Genomic DNA, 14,060 nt, shown 5'->3' on the forward strand with positions numbered 1-14,060 from the left:
GGGACAGGGCTGCATTTTGAATGAATGGCCATATCTTAGCTCTGCTGAGTTTTTATGCATCAGCAATGAGCATGAGTAGAATTTAGCCTCTGTTATATGTACTGGGGTTAGGGTTGGGATCATACTTATAACTAAAGAAAGTTTAAAGGCTACATCGAGAACTCCAAGACCTTCTTATTTTAACTTTTAACATGATTAGTTCATTTAGACTGTGGAAGATTAGTTGCCTGATCCTACCACACTTATGAATGATGCTGGCTTTGCAGGTGCAGTGGAAAGATTTCATTGGATTTATGTTCCTGTGTAGACTTTATCCAAAGAAGGTCTACAAAGCCAGGGGGTAGGTCAGTTTTCCAAAGGTTTGAGTTTAATGGTCTGTTTTGGAAAGCATGCAAAGTTCTGACCTTGCTTCTCATCTTGCCTTCCCTTGCCTTCATCTATCCAAAATCTAATTATAGGAGGTGGCACTTTCCAGAGGGACAATAATTCAGAGGTGAGAGATGTCTTTGTTGTTGATTTATAACCTGTCTTGTTTCCAGCAAGGACTTGAGGCAGAACAGAAATCTTTAAATTAAGGTTTTAAGAAACCTATATTAATCAAGGATTGACAGGCATCAAAGATCACTTTTGAAAAGAAAAACTCGATCTGAAACACTAAAGCACGAGCAGACTTGAAGGAGCGTCTTTTTTTTTTTTTTAAATATATTTTATTTATTTTTTTTTTTTACAGAGAGGAAGGGAGAGAGATAGAGAGTCAGAAACATCGATGAGAGAGAAACATCGATGAGCTGCCTCTTGCACATCCCCCACTGGGGATGTGCCCGCAACCCAGTTACATGCCCTTGACCGGAATCGAACCTGGGACCTTTCAGTCCGCAGGCCGACGCTCTATCCACTGAGCCAAACCGGTTTCGGCTTGAAGGAGCGTCTTGACTAAGATTCTTTAGAGACAGAAAGCCGGCTGGGTTGCCTGACCCTGCGCACGGCAGTCAAGAGGAGAAAATAGTGGGACTTGTGCTCATCTCCCTTCAGTTTTGTAGGTTTGCTTAGGAAGAGTCTGTGGGCTTTGAGGCTCTGACCTTCTGGTTTCACAGGCCCAGAAATTTCCTTAGAATTGGAGATATTTGAGGAGACCTGTAATAGCTATATTTAATATTCTACTAGCTCATACTTCAGAAATCATGTCTGTGGTTCCTTTAACTGTGACAAGAATCTTGAGTGGCTTTCTTCTTCGGTCACACTTCAAATCCCGAGCTTATGCTCACTGCCCTGGGAAGCTAATGTAGGATTTTTTAACTTCCTTTCTGCGGGTAGGTTGATTTAGTGAAAGACCAAAGCTCAGTTAACTAGTTCACTGGTTAATACCAGGCTAGCTTAGCTACTCACTGGCGGAAAGGGAGCTCAGATGGGAGTTGGCACTTGTGTTTCCTATTTCTCAAGATACTTGAAAAGGTTAAGCCACAGCCGTTGAGTTGCTGACCTGCATAACGAAGGAGTAGGAGTTGCCTTCTGCAGACTTGTGCCATGCCTCCAGAACTAGGATGTAATGTTCAATGTTTTCTGGCCATTGTTTAGCCTTGACTCATTTTGAACTTCACAGAATATAGAATCACATATTTTCATCTATGACTTGCTACTTTCATTCATCATGGAGGGTTTTCCATGTTGCCTAGTACGAGTTGCTCATTTATTGTTAAATATTCTTTAAAAATATTTTTTTAATCCTCACCGAAGGATATATTTTAGAAGAAAGGAGAGAAAGAGAGAGAGAGAGAGAGAGAGAGGGAGAAACATCAATCAGTTGGCTTCCCTATGCACCCCACCCAGGGTTTGAACCCACAACTTAGTTATGTGTCTGACTGGGAATTGAACCCACAACCTTTTGGTATACTGGACGACTCTCCAACCAACTGAGCCACACCCGGCTGGGGCTCATTAACTTTTAAAGTTGTATTGCATTCTGTTATATGAATGTGCCATAATTTGACCCTTCTCTGTTGATGGCCCCGTTTTGCCATGTTTTAGAATGATTAAGTTTTCCTTTTTGTATTTCTCATCCTTTTTGCCTTCTCTTATTAGTTTAGAAGTTATGCTCTGTCTATTCTTTTAGTGGATTCTCTGGCTATCTGAATTTAACATGCATACTTAATCTGTTGATACAAGTTAAAATTAGTCAACATTTTTATCCTATTCTGAAACAAAAACAAAGAACTCTGACTTTGATGACATCCCTCACTATTTATAATATCCTCTAGTTGTTTAGTTCTGTCTTCTCTTCCACCCCCCCTACAAGCTAGGCATTATAATTGTTGTACACAGTCAACAGTTTCGTTTTATCTACAGCCCACATAGTTTGCTCATTGTTCCTTCTTGTATCTCGGGCCCACCATCTGTTTTTGTTTTTTGAAGATCTTTTTCTCCTCATTCTTGAAAGGTAATTACACAGGCTATAGAATTCTAAGTTGACAGCTATTTTTGTCCCCATTCACTGAAGGTGTCATTCTTTTGTCTCACTGGTTTCCATGGTTGCAGTGGGAAGTTGGCAGTCAAATTGCAATTTGTCATTCCTTTTTAATTTAGCTGCTTTTGCTGTTAAAAAGGTCTTTTCTTTGTATACAGCAGTCTCATTATGATATGTTGGAGGATTTCTTTTTATATATCCTTGGGTTTAGTTGGGATTCTTGGACTCAATTATTGATCTTTCAGCAATATTGGAAAATTATCAGACATTATCTCTGGAAATGTTGGAAATATTGTCTTTCTCATTGTATTTCATCTTGTTCTGAAACTCTAATTAAATCTCTATTAGGTCTTTAGGCTATATTGTCCATGTCTTTTAAATTGATAGTTATAATAAATTGTTTATTTATTTATTGCTAGTATATTTTTCATTTTAATAATTATTTCACTAGCTGTTTAAGCCATACCTTCAATTTTTAACTTCAGTTCTCTTACACTTCTACAAATTCTTTAACTTTTTCTGATCTAATGTGCCCTTCTTAGCCTACATAGACTCAGGCCCAACCAAATGAGAGACTGATTGTATCTCTAAATTGAGATAGTTGTTCTCCTCTTGTATCCTCTGGACAGGGAGTTAATTTCTTACCTGCCCTCACTTTGAGGGATGGCCTTTTCCGATCTCAGTTTTATATGGGGGAGGGAAGGAGGTTCCTGTTAGACTTTTCACCTTGGATGGGCACCTGGCTTTACTTATCTTCCACCATCCAGCACATTAATGGAAGCTTGGCAAGGAATAGGAATAGCAATTTCTCAAAGAAAATATATGAAGAGCCAATAAGGACTTCATAGAGATGCTCTATATCATTGTCTTTTGGGAAATGCAAATCAAAAGCACAATGAGATACCATTTCACACCCAGTAGGATGGCTATAATTAAAAAGATGGACAATAACAAGTCTCGGTGAGGATGTAGAAATTGGAACCCTCATGTATTGCTGTTAGGATTGTAAAATGGTGCAGCCACTTTGGAAAACAATTTGGCAGTTCCTCAGAAGGAAAAACAAAGTTAGCATATGACCCACCAATTTCATTCCTAGGTATATCCCCCCCCCCCCAGTTTAATAAAACAAATGTTACACACACACACACACACACACACACAAACTGTACATGAATGTTTATAGCAGCATTATTCATAATAGCCAAAAGGTGGAAACAACTCAAATACCCATCAATTGATGAATGGGTAGACAAAACATGATATACCCATGCAATAAATTGCTATTTGGCAATAAAAAGGAATAAAGTACTGATGTGTCCTATAGCATGGATGACAGTTGAAAGCAATATGCTAAGAGAAAGAAGCCATATGTTATCGGATTCCATTTATATGAAGTGTCTAGAATAGGCAACTCCCTAGAAACAGAATGTAGATTAATGCTTGCCAGGGGCTGGGGGGAGAGAGAGGAATAGGAAGTGGCTGCTAATGGGCAGAGGGGTTTCCTTTGGAGGCAGTGAAATGTTCTGAAATTAGATAATGGTCATGGTTGCGTGGCTCTGTGAATATACTGAAAATCACTGAATTGTGCACTTTAAAAGGGTGAAGCTTATGACATATGAGTTAGATCTCAAAAAAGCTTTTTTAAAATGATGGGAGCTCTATATCCTCAAGAGGTTTAACAAACCCTCAGCTTGAAAACTGGCTTTGGTGTTCAGCTACTCCCCAGGATTCCTATTTTATTTCATTTTTGGCCTCTTAGGATTCCTTCTTTTCATGCCAGCTCAGCAAACTGTTTTAAACTGTTTTCTATTTTATCCATACTTATTTCATTTGGGAGAATACCCAGCCTGTCACATCGCCAGAAATTGACAGCAGAATCCTTTCAAGTTTTTAAATTTAAAAATGTTAAAGTTGCAAAGGAAAATGGAAAGAATGGTACCATGAACTCCCTCTTCATTCACTGTGATTTCTCAAATGTAAATATCCTGCTTCATCCTTCCACTCTCCCAATCTGTCTACGTAATATTTTTATGGAGCCATTCAGGAGTAGGTTACAAACACCATGAACCCCAAACACCCCAGGTACTTTAGCATACATCTCCCAAGGACGAGAATATTCTCCTATATAACCACAGTATAACCATAAGTTCAGCAAATTTATCCTTTATACTAATACAGGTCATACTTAGACTTTACCAGTAGTCCCAATAATATCCTTTCTATTCACTTTTTCCTGCCCAAGATCTAGTTCAGGGTCACGCATTGCATTTAGTTTTCACATCTCTGTAGTGTCCTATAAGCTAGGATAGTTCTCAGTTTTTCTTTGTCCTTCAAGATCTTGACAATTTTGAAGAATCCAGGGGAGTTATTTTGTGGAATGCTCCTCCACTTGGGCTTGCCTGATGTTCCCTCGTGAGTAGATTCAGCTTATGGTGTTGTCAGGAATACTACTGATGTGGTGTTCTTCTTAGTGTGGCATGTCAGGAGGCACGGATGGTGGCGTGTCTTGTGATTCGTGAATCTAACCCTATCCCTTTTCTGGAAGCTAAACATGGACAACTAAAGTCTGAGCAGAAATGACAGACTTTATAATCAAACAGATCTGGCTCTCAGTCCTGCTCTGGCTACTACTAGCTTTCTGATGATAGACAAAATAGTTAACATTTTTAAGCTGTCTGTAAAATATATCTAATAATACCTACATCTTGAGATTATTGAAAAATTAAATACAAATTTCTGTAAATTGTTTAGCACAGTGGCACAGTAAGAACTCATAACTTTTAAAAAATATATATTTTTATTGATTTCAGAGAGGAAGGGAGAGGAAGAGAAAGGTAGAAACATCAATGATGAGAGGGAATCATTGAGAGGCTGCCTCCTGCAGGTTGGACCGAGCCCGCAACCCAGGCATGTGCCCTTCACCAGAATCGAACCTGGGACCCTTCTGTCCACAGGCCGATGCTCTATCCACTGAGCCAAACCGGCTAGGGCAGAACTCATAACTCTTGTTTTAGGGGGTGGTGATCTTACCCAAGTGTCCTAGGGGCCTCTTGTCTCTTGAGGGTATTGGTGATATTGCTCAGAACCTCAGTAGCTCTGTATGAGGAGCCTAAAAGCCTCCCATATATTTCCACTAATTTGCAAAGAGCCAGTGTTCTCTTGGTCTCACCCACCTCCTCTACCCTTGCTATTGCCCATCCCCGGTGTCTACAAGTCCATTTGCCTGAGTGTTGGGTTAGTTTTAAGTGTTGACCAATGATGGGGGTAGAAGTTCTTGGCAGATGCACCCAGACCTCCCACACCATTCTCCTTCCCTTCTTGTATTGTTCTGTCACCTTCCTTCTTGGATTACTCATCCTCCTCACCTCCAAATCCTTCTCCCTCTATGATGCAGAGAAACTCCCTCCAGCTTCTATCTTCAAACTTGGATATCGTAACCCAGTGAGGGTCCCACAGCACCAAGGCTCCATGCTGAACCAAGGACCTACTCCTTAGAGGGCAAATGGTGTGATATAAGTAGAAACTTATTTTTCTAGAACGATTGTTTTGATTCTGTTCATTGTGCTACTTGTGCAAAGTGATGCCGTGGTATTTCTCTTATCTTTGTATCACCTTGTGAGGATAGCACGTAATTTGAACCTGTATGAGCAATATCTTGACGGAGTTACTGCCCTGCTGATAATTAGAGTATTGCTTTTGGCTAACCATGGGCTTTTATACAGACCTTTCACCTAAATTCCAGGGCTTAGCTGTAGTTGCATCACACAGGATCTTATTTTTTAGATGTGAGTATCAGCTGGGGCCCTGCCTAGTGCCGATGCCACATAGGTTGTGTTTCTGTAACCTGTCTCTTCGGTGGGTCCCATGAAATGAGCGTTGGATGTTGCATGTTCTGTGTCTTATGCCACCTCCCACTCTTCTCCAAGGAGCGGTTTGTCTGGGTGAACTTGTTTGGTGAGGCTACTAGACCTTCCATATGAAACTGAGGGATGTCTTTTTCACCTTCAATGTTTTTCATAAATGGGTGACACTTCCACGATACTGTTGTCCGTCCCTGTCTCATGAGAAGGCGTTTGATCTTAACCAGAAGGGGGAAGGGAAGAAAGAAAGAGACAGTGTTTGTGGTGGTAAAGGCCATTGGTGTCTAGGGAGGCTCACATACTGAGGCATCAGGCGAGGTGAGACCCCAGGGTTGTCGCTGCTGATGACTTACGAGCTTGGACAGGAAGTTCTCCAGGGAGTGGAGCTGCCCTGGACACTGTATTTGAGGGAGATGAGAGTTTTGGGGACTGTCTTGTGTTGCCCAAACTTGTAGGACTTTGACTATCTAGTCACTGTTCTCCTAAATTATGTTAGTTGTCCCAGTGAAAAGTCTTCGTTTCAGAGAAGCCTGTGAAACGGAAATGAGACTGGTCCCCGGACCAGTTCTGTTGGCCTGTGTAGTGCTGAAAATCAGAATTAGTTGTCAGTATGTAAAAGTCAGATATTCTAAGGGAATCTAGGTTTCCATGTAAAACTGGACAAATGCACAACATTGGGCCCACAGTCCCTCACGGCAGTAATTTACGGGAGCCAAGAAATAGCTGCCGTAAGCATGTGAGAGTGTAGGTCACAATGCATGTTGGACTCTTGTGTCAAAGACCAAAATAAGTGGCTTTAAACAAGGGAAACTTATTTTTCTCTCATTTGGCAGTCAGAGAAGTGGTTGCCCAGGACAGACATGACGGCTCCATGGTGCCGAAGGTCTAGCTGCTTCTGTCTTGTTTCGTCTGTCCTCTCTCTACACTGGGTTCCACCTGGTCCCAGATGCTGCCTTGTTTCCAACCATCATGTCTGCGCCAGTCTATAATAGGAAGGGCAAGTGGAGGAAGCACCGATTCAGGACCCAGCCTGGAAGTTGCAGGTATCATTTCGTCTCACATCCTATTGGCCAGAATGTGCTGGTGTGACCACATTTGGCTGCAGATGAGGCTGGGGATGCGTGGTCTCCATCTGTATGGCCATGTGGATAGCTAACATCCAGTTCTTATTAAAGGGAGAAGGTGAGAGTGGGCAGTATAAACAGCTAGTATTCTCTATTGTGAATGGCCTTGCACTCACCTGTTTGCTGCAGTCCTGGGCTCTCTCATCTTCTCACGACTGAGGCCAAGAGTCATTGCCTTTCACTCTCACCTCTACTTGCTGTTCCCCTTTGCAGCAAAACTTCTTGAAAGACTTGTCATTATTTCCTAATTCCTCTCATCCTATTCATTTTTGAACCCATTCCAGCCAGCCTGTCAGTCTGTGATTCTCGTGCTCACAACTGAAAACCTACATTTTGCCCCACCCTGTATATGGGTCTTCTTTGGATGCAGACTCTAATGTTGAAAAAAATTATAAGACAATCAAGAGGTATTTCAATATTGACTAAGTATTGATATTAAATAGCCTTTTTAGCTGTGATAATGGTGATTTGGTTATAGTAGAAAAAAAAAGTTCAAAAACATTCTATCCAGACCTAGCTGGCATGGCTCAGTGGTTGAACGTTGACCTATGAACCTGGAGGTCACGGTTCGATTCCCATTGTGGGCTCAATCCCCAGTGGGGGATGTGCAGGAGGCAGCCTATCAATTATTCTCTCTCACCATTGATGATTGATGTTTCTGTCTCTCTCTCCCCTGTTCCTTCCTCTCTGAAATCAATACAAAATATTTTTAAAAAACATTCTACCCACAGTGTTATTAATTCTCACCACCTCCAGCATTATCCTCTCGGCCAAACTAACATCCTCTCAACCGATATCCCTGTTTCTCCTCCCATTCTCCCAGTCCCCAGTCTGTTCTCAACAGGGCAGCCAGAGAGCCTGCTCAGATGTTACATATGCCTTTCCCCATCTCATTCGGAGTCAGAGCCAACGTCTGTTCGGTCTACATAACCCCATGTCCTGTTCCCCTCCTGGGTCAGCCACTCCAGCCACTCTGACTTCCTCATACCTGCCTTATTTTTCTCCACAACATTGATCTCCATCTGACAGTCTGACAAATGTATTCTTTTCTTTTCGGTCTGATACTCCCACTATAATGTGTGCTATGTGAGAGCAGAGACTGTATTGTTCATACCATATCCCCAGGATTAAAATAGCTCCTTGTACATAATGGGCACGAAATACATGTTTGTTAAAAGGAAAAAAATTTTCATGGGAGGAAGAGTGGGGTGGGAGGTGGCGTTAGGAGAAAAACAGTGACAAGGGTCCTTTGGATGTGGGAGGCAATAATGAAAAAAAGGTTGAGAAATAAAGCCTTGGGCAGCACATGGACCTTCAGGGCCTGCTCTGACTCTCTTTTTTTTTTATATAAGACTAGGGTCCCTTGGCCTGGCCTGCACCCTCTCGCAATCCAGGACCCCTCGGGGGATGTCGGATAGCTGGTTTCGGCCCGATCCCTGCAGGCCCAATCCAGACAGAAGGGAGCCCAATCCTGTGCATTGAGTATCTGTCCCCTGGTGGTCAATGAGTGTCATAGCGACCAGTCAACTGGTCGTTCGGTTATTCGGTTGCTTAGGGTCATGTATATAATATATATAAACATAAACATAAATATAAATATATATATGGATGCCACTATTGGGAGAAGATGGGTCCAGAAAACCTCTCTGTACTATTTTTTTTGCAACTTCTTACAAGCTATAATTAATTCAAAATAAAATGTTTTTTTTTTAAAAAGCAGGGACAGTTCAGACTGTATCCCTTTCTATGAAACTACAATAAAGGGATGAATGGTCGCCTCATGGGGATGGGCACCACTGGATCCAGAGAAAAGAATGAATCTGGAAGCCTTATTTCTTGAATTTTCCTTTTCCTGAAGGTCTGAGGGTACGTAGTACCTGCCTGGTGAATGGTGAGTTAAGGCAGTGGCCTGGGCACTATAAGGCCTGGGCCCCAAACCTTGCCTCCTTAAGCCCCAGTTCCTCTCGTGTGAATTTATTTTTTACAGGAGGAGGGGACCTTTACTGTTGTTTTAAATTACTTGGTGATCGAACATGGGTTGTAAACTGTCTTTTTAAAAAATCTTTTTTGTTGAAAATATTACATGTGTTCCCTTTTTCTCCCCATTGATCCTTTCTAGCCTTCACCACCCTCTTGTCTGTGTCCATGGGTTATGCATATATGCATACAACTTCTTTGGTTGATCTCTTCCCACCCACCCCCGCCTTCCCTCTGAGATTCGACAGTCGGTTCCGTGCTTCTATGTCTCTGGATCCGTTTTGTTCAGCAGTGTAAACTATGTCTTGGAAGTAGAAAAAAATGTTAGGTGAGATTATATCACCCCTCCATTGATCTATAGCTGTCCTTCTCTTCGATCTAGATTTACCTTGGGGTTTGATTTTTAACAACCATGATCTGGAAACGGGATGTTTCGTGTCTTTCAGGTGATGATTGGAGACCATATTCAGAAAAGCGTGAGCGTTCCTGAGGTTGGGTTTGAGTGTGGTAGAAATGCCTGTCTCTCTCATTCAACCCACGTCACCTTGGATAGTGGCCCCCTCCTGCTGTGGGGCAGCTTGAAATTGGAGATTTCCAAGAGGCCTTGAGCTCCTCTTACAGAGATGCCTTTACAGATAAGAAGGCTTGGGCTTAGAGACGGGGACACATTGTGAGTTTTTGAGAGTTGGGTGCAAATCCCAGGCTCCTGAGTCCCAGTCTAGAGCCCCTCCTGTTGCCCACACATTGCAACCTGGTATTTGTCTCTCTCTCTCTCTCTCTCTTTTTAATTTTTATTTGTATTCTATTTTCTATCTTTATTGTTGGAAGTATTATATATGTCCCTCTTTTCCCCCCATTGGCCTCTTCTAGCCCACCCCAGGCCTTCATCTTTTCTTAGGTAAACTTAATTACCAAACGGGCATGTGCTAGTTACTATGTCTGCGTGGTCAAAAGGCAAAATTATAAAAAGCGGTGCGCAGAAACCTTGCTACTCCACCTCTCCTTATCTTGCCCCAGCCATTATCTCTCACAGATTTCTTGTTGACCATTCTGTTGTTTCTCAGGCCAGGCTTTCTCCACCTCAGCCCTGTTGACATTGGGGGCTGGGTAATGCTTTGTTGTGGAGACTGTCAGCATTCCTGACTTCTAGGCACCAGACACCAGCAGCACCCCCAACCCAGCATGACCATCAGAAATGCTTCCTGGGGGACAAAATTGTCCTTGGGTGAGAACCACTGCTTTAGGCAAATAGAAGCAAATGTGACTATATATCTTTTCTTCCCACCTATTTTTTAACTTAGAAGTAGCAATCTATACACATAGCTCCTCTTCCTGATTTTATGTGTGTGTGTGTGTGTGTGTGTGTGTGTATATATGTTTTGTTTTGTTTTTTGTTTTTTTACTGATTATATATACAGAGTGGAGTAAAAATAGCTTTACAGCTGCAATACAAATAAATAATACAATAATAAATAAAAATACGAAGATTAAACTTTGTGTTTCACATACTCAACAACTGTAAAGCTACGTTCGCCCCACACTGTATATGTTTTATACTTTACATGGGTAGAGATCCCTGGATCCATGCACGGAGGTGGTCCTCACCTTGGCGGCTGCATAGCATCCCCTGGTGTGGAGGCACCACCATTGATTCAGCCAGTCCCCGTGTTGCCGGTCTGCTACCCTGTGCTCAGCCAGTCAGCATAATTCTGGATCCTTCTCCCCGGTGCAGGCGTATCTGCGGCACAGACCCCCAGAAGTGGAGTGGCTGGATCAAGGGTAAATACATCTCATTTTTGTGGTTGCTGCCAGATTCCCCCTCACGCGGGCTATGCCCTTTGGCATTCCCATCAGCAATGACGGGGAGGCCTGTTTTTCCACGCTTCGCCAGCCATGTTATGAAACCTCTGGGTTCTTGCCAGGTCCGTAGGTGAGAAATGCCGCATTTTCCTGATAGCATCGCACTTATTTTAATAGTCTGATTCATCTTGAACAAGGAGCTCAGTGAAACTTGGCTTTGCCTGCTCTCTCCTGAGTGCAAGTGTCCCGGGCTGGACTCGGCTGTTTCCAGGCCTTCGCTCTGGCTGCGCCTTCCACCAGGAATGCGCTTCCTCCTCACTTTCAGAATTTTCACGGTCCTTTGAAGCTTCCAAATGCCATCCCCTCCGAGAAACTTCCTGATTCTGCTTCCCACCCCCACTGTCCAGTCACTTCCTTCTCCGCATACTCGCCTTACTACAGCCGCTCTGTGATGACACCAGTCACGTAGTTGTCAGGTTGCCCAGGGTCACGTGGGAGTCCAGAGTCAGACAGGTCTGGCTTTGAACTCCAGCTTTGCCATTAACCATCTGCAGGTCTTTGGCCAAACTTCTTAGCGTCTCTGCGCCTCAGTTTTCTCGCCTGTGAAATGGGAACAATGCTTCCCTCACAAAACTATAGAGAAGAGTAACGAGAGACCCTGAACAAAGAGGGGGACAGCAGACAGGCGTTTACACTGCAGGTTCATTGGGGTCGGGAATGCTGACTATTCTTTAAGGAACTTCCTTGGGGCCTAGTATGATGGAGGAAGCCCACACCCAAATTTATCAATGTCCACCCACTGCTTAACCCCCTCTACGGATCCTCATGGCCTTCACGTGCGTTCCAGACCTCTCCCGTGGCCTCACAGGCCCTATGTGACTTGGGCCTGCCTTCCTTTCCAGCCTCATCTGCTGTCTGGTGGCTTGCCTACCCCTGAATCCTGCATCTCCCCAGCTCCACTGGACCTCCAAGTTCTAGAACGCCCCTTGCTGTCTCATCTCTGCTTTTTTACACGTGCTGTCCCTTTTGCCTGGAATCGTTTCCTTGCCTACCTCACCTGGCCTGTATCCTTTGGGCCTCTGCTAGATGTCACTTCCTTCAGGAAGCCATCCTTGATCTCCCACCCCCTGGTCTGGGTCGTGTGCCTTCCTCTGTACTTGAGGAACAATCAGGACTTCCTTCTCTTCAGGCTTCCACACAGCCTTACATTGCAATGTCTGGTTTACTTGCCTGAATCTCCCTAATTGTTTAGCACACGCCCTGCCCCCTGCCGGGAAAAGGGGGTATATTTCTCATCTAGTAAAGTGCATCTGTGATGAGTGCCTGATACAGTGAGGGGGGGGGCGGAGGACGGATGGACAGATGGATAATGGAAACATAAGATAGGCCATCATCACTTGTTCTGATTTGTCTTTATTCAAGCCAGCCCAGTTGGAACCTGTTTCCCCTTGGAGGGCTCTGGATTTCTTTGCCCCTCCCTGCTCCTGGCCCCATGACTGGCCAGGTGGCCCTGGAGAGATCACTTACTCTTCTGGAGCATTTATTAAATGACCTAGTGGGGCTGCAGGGTTGCTTAACTGAGGGCTCTGTTGACACTGTATCCCATGAGAGTACAACCCATAGGGTTGCATAATGTGCTGTGTTGCTCCAGATTTGAGGATCCATAGTCAGGCCCCCCTGCCTTACTCACCCAGGTTTTTCTCGGTAAGAAGAGTGCCTAATTCAACCACAGAGGCACAGGAGGGCGTGTGCACCTTATGGGTGCTTTAGTGAACTGTTGATCCTAGCCAGGAGAGGGCAGCAGAGCAGCCCTCTGTATTGTCCACGTTTTAATTATTATTATTTTTTAAAATATATTTTATTGATTTCAGAGAGGAAGGGAAAGGGAGAGATAGAAACATCAATGATGAGAATCATTGATCGGCTGCCTCCTGCACACCCCCTACTGGGGATCGAACCCACAACCCGGGCATGTGCCCTTGATCAGAATCGAACCCAGAACCCTTCATTCCACAGGCCAACGCTCTATCCACTGAGCCAGACCAGCCAGGGCTACGTTTTAATTATTTTAATAAACCATTAAGAGTTTACCTTTTCAACTCTCACCCCATGTGTTTGCTCCCAAAAGATGGCTGTTTTCCTGAAAGATTTGTGGTCTGGTCATTGCACAGAGAGAATACATTCCCCTATTGTGTGTTAGTGTAAAAAGATGGTTTTAGGAAAATTGCCCTCTACTTTTTTTATTTTAATCCTCACCCGAGGATATTTTTCCACTGATTTTTAGAGAGTGTGGAAGGAAAGGAGGGAGGGAGGGAGGGGAGTGGAAGGGAGGAGTTTAAATTCGTCTTAGGCTCACACCTCAAAGGATCCTGATATATTTCCATCTCGAACAGTTCGTGGACCTAGACATATAGTGGGAGGTGATAGAATGTGAAGGCAATGTTTCCAAGTGTAACTGTTTCTTCCTCTCCTTTTTGGAGGAGAGGTCAGAAGGGATATTGGTTTGAACTGATGCAAATACTGGCTTAGTTTACCCTGTATTTTGTAAACATGTTGGAGGACTTTGGCTTAACCTAGCCAGGATTCTATCTAGCTCAGCTATCCCATCAATGGAGGGAGATTTCCTTCCTACAGGAGTCATTGACTCAATGGGTAAAACATCATAAACTAGTGGAAAGGTAGTTTTATTTATTTGTTGTTGTTTTTTTAAATATATTTTTATTGATTTCAGAGAGGAAGGGAGAGGGAGAGATAGAAACATCAATGATGAGAATCATCAATTGGCTGCCCCCTGCATGCCCCCTACTGGGGATCGAGCCCTGACCTCGAATTGAACCA

General features: G+C 43.4%; 1 protein-coding gene across 1 annotated transcript in view; it reads left to right on the forward strand.

The window, feature by feature from the left end:
* CMTM8 (CKLF like MARVEL transmembrane domain containing 8) overlaps positions 1–14,060 on the forward strand; it is a 54,527-nt gene that overhangs the window by 9,289 nt on the left and 31,178 nt on the right. The window lies entirely within an intron of this gene.

This window comes from Myotis daubentonii, chromosome 14 (assembly GCF_963259705.1).
Source record: "Myotis daubentonii chromosome 14, mMyoDau2.1, whole genome shotgun sequence".
NCBI classification, from domain to species: Eukaryota; Metazoa; Chordata; class Mammalia; order Chiroptera; family Vespertilionidae; genus Myotis; species Myotis daubentonii.